Below are 7,188 nucleotides of genomic sequence, written 5' to 3'. Positions count from 1 at the left end.
CGTGACAGACCGTCTTGGCTTCCCGGTCCCCACGGATCCTTACGTTGCCCTGTGACTCTTTGTGTCCGTGAGGCCGTCTCTTCAGGCTGTCGTGCTTAGCGAGCTCTCTTATCCTGTGACCCCTTCATCTCCATGCTTTTTCTTTACATGATTTCTGTGGTAAGCATCTTGTCCCTCTCAGGGTAGGTCTGTATCCTGCCTCCCTCCCCCCTGACAGATCGAATGCTGTAGCCACAGATGCAGGAAACCTCTGTCCCTGGTTGCGTTGTGGAGAGGCTGTGCTGACCCTGCATTTCTTCTTTCTGGATGTTTCCATGATTGGAATTAGCACCTGTGAGTGTATTTGGCAGTTTGTGGGAGTTTTCCCCTATAGCTGACTGCTAAGAGAGAAACCCAGTATGTCTAATGACTGTCTGTTGTTATGTGTGATTTCCCACTGTTTAATTCTGTCATTTTTAATATGTGATTCAAAACAATGTGCGTTTGTTTTGTTTTTTTTTTGTTTTTTTTTTTGGTCAAACATGGTTTTCTACATTGCTTCATAGAAGTCTCATTACCAAGGTTTTCAAATCTATTGCATAATTCTTTTTAATGTTTATTCATTTTTGAGAGAGAAAGAGAGTGAGTGGAGAAGGGGCAGAGAGAGAGGGAGACACAGAATCTGAAGCAGGCTCCAGGCCCTGAGCTGTCAGCACAGAGCCCGACATGGGGCTTGAACTCACAAACCGCGAGATCTTGACCTGAGCCGAAGTTGGATGCTTAACCGACTGAGCCACCCCGGCACTCCACATCTGTTGCACACTTTAAGAGTATATGTTTGGGGCGCCTGGGTGGCTCAGTCGGTTAAGCGGCTGACTTTGGCTCAGGTCATGATCTCGCGGTCCGTGGGTTCGAGCCCCGCGTCGGGCTCTGTGCTGACAGTTCAGAGCCTGGAGCCTGTTTCAGATTCTGTGTCTCCCTCTCTCTGACCCTCCCCTGTTCATGCTCTGTCTCTCTCTGTCTCAAAAATAAATAAACGTTAAAAAAAAATTAAAAAAATATTATATGTTTTATGTTTCACAACTGAGAAATTAGTTTACAATATCCCATTCTAGAAGATTAAGTTCTTGTGTTAGTTTTTTGAAATATATATTTTGGTTGATAGTGCTAAGTACATAAACATTATGACATTTTCCTTCTGGTTTGTATTTGTTTAATTCCTCTACAGCCGTCATGATTTTCTCAGTAAAATGACTTACTCATGGGGTGCCTGGGTGGCTCAGTCAGTTGAACATCCGACTTTGACTCAGGTCATGATCCCACAGTTTTTGGGTTCGAGCCCTGCACCAGGCTCTGTGTTGACAGCTGAAAGCCTGGAACCTGCTTCAGAATCTGTGTCTCCCTCTCTCTCTGCCCCTCGGCTCTGTCTCTCTCTCTCTCAAAAATAAATAAACATTAAAAAAATTTTTTTACAGTGACTTAACTCCTAACGGGTGAAAATCCAAATATTGCTTATGTAGTGGCCTCCTCCCAGAGTCATGGTCTTGCAGCTCAAGAGTGTGGGAGGGGACCCAAACACATTCATCTTCCCTTCTTGTCTGTCAACAACTAGAAAAAACAGCGTTGTTGCTGTTGTGAGTCTTAGTTGCGCTGGGAATCCGTTATTACACGGAGCTCCAGGCAGAACTGCCTTGAGGAAACTAACAGTTTCTGGCAATGCTGCTTCCCAGTGTGTGCTGTCCACATACCTCAGAGGGGTAATGGAAAACTGACCCCAGAATGGAAACGTGTCCTTCCTCCCTTACTCCTTGCTGGGAATTGTGCTGAACAGGACACTTCTAACCGGGACCGATGTGTAATTGGTTCGTAATGCTTCACCCAGTGGTGTCTCCTTGTATTATTCCCAGGGGAGGCAGAATAGTCCACTCATGCTTTTGTTGATCTGCCCCGGTTGACACAGAGGTAGCAACTGATCTGGCGTGGTGGGAGTCTGGCTGTATTTCGGGTGGGGCTGGTTGGGCTTCACGTCTGAGATGATGTGTAAGGGGAGCGGTTCCACGGGACTTGGGGAAGGAAATGGCAGAGGAAATGTACAGGAAGTTGGTGGTATAAATGGAAAATAAAGATATCTGTGTCTTCAGAGAGTAATACTTACGTGTAGTCATTCCAGCCAATGTCGGAATGGGCTTTCCTCTCTGCTGTCCTCAGTCCCCCACTATGACCTTGTCACCGGCCGACAACACACTGACCTAACAACACGGAAGGTGTGGATCACAACAACGTTGCGATTTCAGCATCGACGGTGGGAAATAGTCTGTGTGTGACATTTTCCGTGGGACTCTTGCTTGTGCATAGCATAACCGTGAAATCCCTGATTTCAAACACGGTCTGCAAATGCCCAGGTGAGGTTTTCCTTGTGAAGTGGTGTTCCTTTTCTCTCTGGTGCCTTTCTGATTCTGACTCTGCAGTTTTGCAGGGACAACCCCAGAGTTCACGTTTAGAGGCTGTGAATGGGCACCTGTTCTGTGGCCATTAGGGGTTGGCCAGTGTCGTATGGTCACAGGAGGGGGCACAGGAAGCCCCAGGACAACAGTTTATTACACTCAGGGCTGAGAGGGATGGTCAGTGCATGTAATGAGGGGGTGACCCCGGGGAGCACCACGGGAGTGAGCACGAGCAGGAGGGTGGGCGGCCGTGAGCCCGAGGCCATGCGGGCAAGTGCTTACAGTGCCTGGATCAGCATGGAATGTGATGGTGTGCTTTGAGCCAGGTGTGTGGCACCTGAAGTAGGGTCAGTAATCGGCCCCTGACGCTGAGTATAGAGTCTGGGAAAGAAAGGCTGGATTTGCATCTTGATCCTGAGTTGGTTCCTTTCTTGCGGTTTTTGGAAAATCACCTGCACTTACAGGCCTCAGTTACCTCCTACGAGGAGATAAAAATAGTATGTACCTTGTAGAATTTGCTGAGCAGCAACTAGATTTATATGTGGTGACAGGGTTCCTTTCAGGAGGACATTTAACACACTGCCGGATATGAGTAAGCAGCACGTCCGTGTTCAAACAGTCGGTGAGAATGGCAGTCATAGCCTCAGACACGGAAGCCGGCCCGGCGCTCGGTACTGGGCTGTGACATTCACTGAGCAGAAACCATTTCACCCGCCTGTCCTCGGATGAGGCACTCCCTTGTCTGTGAGGCGTCAAGGCACATGAAGACCACGATACGGTCATGTGTGTAAAGAGGCTAAAAAATAGAGTCCAGTCCACACAGCTCCCCACATATTCCCTGCTTCTTGCTGATGTGCCTGCTGCCTCTTTTCTTTTTTTAAATTTTTAAAAGATGTTTATTTTATTTTTGAGAGAGAGAGAGAGAGCATGAGCAGGGGAGGGGCAGAGAGGGAGGGAGACACAGAATCCGAAGCAGGCTCCAGGCTCTGAGCTGTCAGCACAGATCCCGACACAGGGCTCGAACTCACGAACTGGGAGATTATGACCTAGGATGCTTAACCGACTGAGCCACCCAGGCGCCCTGTGCTGCCTCTTTATTCATAGTTTGAGCTGCACCGCATCCCGCCTGCTTTCTAGACAAGAAGTGTGAAGATCTCCAATCACAAACTTACCTGTACGTCCTGACGGCATCTAATCCAGAATAAGGGAGCCCTTCCCACACGCCCCCATCATCTGTCACACGTCTGCATGCGTCATGTCAGAACATGTCCTCACGTGGTACATGTCACAGTGTGTCCCTCACACCGACACCTCTGCCCACCTTCATGAGTTGTGGTCATCCAATGTCCCGATGCAGTGTGATCCTCTCTGCCGACAGGTGTGGTCCTGGTGGTCTTTGAGTGGAGGGCATTGATGAAGTCATCGCCTTAGTCTTAGTAATGTGTTACAATCATGGTAATGACAAAGATCGTAAGTATATAAGAATTTAAAATATCGACCCAAAAGAAAAAATCCCTAAAATCCTGTGCAGCTGGTACCATGACTAAGAATGCATGAAAATATTAACCAAGAATTGTCCTAAATGAGAAATAGCGAGGCTGACTTGACACTACATAAGTGCAAAGGGATATTTTTATAAAATCTCTCTTGTAAAGAGAGTTAGATTTGTTAGTATACAAGTGATAGTTAAACACAACTTAGGAGTTCCTGGGAAACAAGTAGAATCATCTGTTTGAGTAAACAAATGTAGATTGGGGGGGGCACCTGGGAGGCTCTGTCGGTTGAGCATCCAACTTCGGCTCAGGTCATGATCTCATGGGCTGTGAGTTTGAGCCCCGCATCGGGCTCTGTGCTAATGGCTCAGAGCCTGGAGCCTGCTTCAGATTCTGTGTCTCCCTCTCTCTCTGCCCCTCCCCTACTCATGCTCTGTCTCTGTCTCTCAAAAAGTAAATAAACATTAGAAAAATTAAATGCACATTGTTTTAATCTCACGTAAATAGAATAAGTCAGCATTTACCAATGACTTGGATTCAGCTCTGTGTAAATGGAGAACTCGTACATTTACCCTGAGATATGCGGAGGGTGCTAATTTCTCACACGGAAGGATAGAATATGCACTCAACAAAGCAGCAGAGGGTCAAAATTCCATGTGCCTTTTAGCTGTGCTGTTATATCTGTTGTCCTGGCATCGAGATCCCTGATCTCCTAAAATTATTGAGATGACGGATATTTGCTATACAAATGAAATCCCCCCCCCCTTTTTTTCAAGTAACCTCTTCAGCCAATGTGGGGCTTAAACTCATTAACTGGAGATCAAGACTGATCACCGACCGGGGCGCCTGGGTGGCGCAGTCGGCTAAGCGTCCGACTTCAGCCAGGTCACGATCTCGCGGTCCGTGAGTTCGAGCCCCGCGTCAGGCTCTGGGCTGATGGCTCAGAGCCTGGAGCCTGTTTCCGATTCTGTGTCTCCCTCTCTCTCTGCCCCTCCCCCGTTCATGCTCTGTCTCTCTCTGTGCCAAAAATAAATAAAAAAAAAAAACGTTGAAAAAAAAAAATTAAAAAAAAAAAAAAAAAGACTGATCACCGACCAAGCCAGCCTGGCACCCACAAATGCTATGTTATTATACAAATACGGTATGATCTAGAAAAGAGGGGAGTCAAAGCACCAAAGAAAATCAACAAACGTGGCAACCTAAATTAGGGGCCTGGGGGACAAGGTGTGACTGGCTGGAAAACCCGAAGCTATGGATTTCTGACCCTAGAATCTGTACCATGATGGGGACGATCATGAGTGGAACACAGGGCTGCTAAGAAAATGGGAGAGTAAAGTTTGGTGTTTGGTTAGGGTACATGGTTGAATGACAGGCTAGTACTCAGAAAAATGGGCCGCGAGCCCCTATGCATTGATCCGTCTGTGTGGTGACCCCAACTCTAGACTAGGGCATCTTCACTTGTGTGTACCTTTTTAAAGTTTATTTTGAGGGAAAGTGCGAGTGGGGGAGGGGTAGAGAAAGGGGGACAGAGGATCCCAAAGCAGGCTCTGCATTGAGAGCAGAGAACCCGATGTGGGGCTTGAACTCACAAACGGAGATCATGACCTGAACCAAAGTCGGATGCTTGACCGACTGAGCCACCCAGGCACCCCTTCGTTTGTGCTTCCAGTACTCATGCAATTTGACCATTGGTGAATTGTCACCTAGAATCATAAAGACAGGGATTCTGGGAAATATGCCTGCTGGCCTTACCCACGATTAAATAACACAATTCAGCAGAACCATAGTTATCTACATGTAGGTTTCATTGACCTTGCATACTAGTATTGTAGTACAGTGAAGGGATGGAAGGAAGATGTATGTGGAGTTCATATAATGTGTCTCAGCAATACACATGTGTATATAATCTGGAATGTTTATGTATGTTTCATAGAGATGTTGTGCATGTGGTTGGAAGGACTAGGAAACCAAGATAGTAAAGTAAGGATTTCAGATAACACTGCACGTTGATACCGAAATCGATGATAAGATATACGCAGTGCGGGCATATACATACTCTGGGTCCAGTATCGTACCCCCCAAGTTTCATGTCAAATGGACTTCCGACTACAGCCTTCTCTAGACATAAAGTGTTTGCACATGTAATGAAGAGGAAGCCATACTGGGTCAGGGTAGGTCTTGACCCAGTGATGGGTGTCCTTATAAAACTGGGAAATTGGGACACAGAGGCCTGCACTGAAGACAGGGCTTGACCATGTGAAACAGAAGCAGGGATTGGCATGATGTGTCTACCCGCCAAGGAATGCAAAGGGTTGTGGGCAACCCCCAGAAGCTGGGAGGGAGGCCTGGGACAGATTGTCCTTCAGAGCCTCCAGACGGAACCAGCCTTGCAAGACATCTTGATCTCAGGCTTCCATCAGCCTCAGTTGTGACACCACAAATGTCTGTCTCTGTGTTATGGCTGCACCAGATAATGAAGGCATTCTGCAGGAGGGAGGGAGTCTTGGATGTCCGAAGGACACCAGAGGCCACGGTGCCCCCAGCAGAGTGAGGGGGGAGAGGAATAGCAGACGTGAGAGGAGAGGAGAGGGTGGGTCACATGCACTGGCTGACCAAGAAGACAGACTTTGGTGGTGGGTGGCGTGGACCCTCAAGATGAGCTGATCAGGCACCCGCACAGGACCCCTCTGTTACCATGACAACAGGCACTAGGAAGGTGATGTCGGCCAAGGTGGTGGGTCACACTGGGTTGGTAGCAGTGGCTATGATGTGGAGGTTGAAGCCTAGATAGTATTTGAAGTTAGAGCCATCAGAATTTCCTGGCTTGGTTGTGGGTTGAACACAAGAAAGAGTGGGACACTAGGCTTCAGGAAAATCACAATCTTTTGTACATCAAAGGTCAACATCAAGAGATTGAAATGCCTCCCATGAAATGGAAGATCATATTTGTAAATCAAATGTATGATGAGATTTTTATCGTCCAGAATACACAAAGAATGCTTATATCTGAATGACAAAAACTCGACCCAGTTAGAAAGCGAGCAAAACCTTGCGTAGACATTTCGTTTAGGATGACACACAAATGTCTAATACACACGTGCAAAAATCCTCAACGTCACTAACTGAAGGGAAACACAAGACAGAACACAAGACAATACCACTTCCCATTCACGAGAACGGCTAGGAGCCAGAATCCAGAAAACAAGCGGCAGTCGGGATGTGGAGAAAGCGGAACCGTGTGCTTGGCTGGTGGGAGTGTCAGGGCAGCTGAC

This window comes from Panthera tigris, chromosome A2 (assembly GCF_018350195.1).
Source record: "Panthera tigris isolate Pti1 chromosome A2, P.tigris_Pti1_mat1.1, whole genome shotgun sequence".
NCBI classification, from domain to species: Eukaryota; Metazoa; Chordata; class Mammalia; order Carnivora; family Felidae; genus Panthera; species Panthera tigris.
This window is presented reverse-complemented; position numbering follows the sequence as displayed.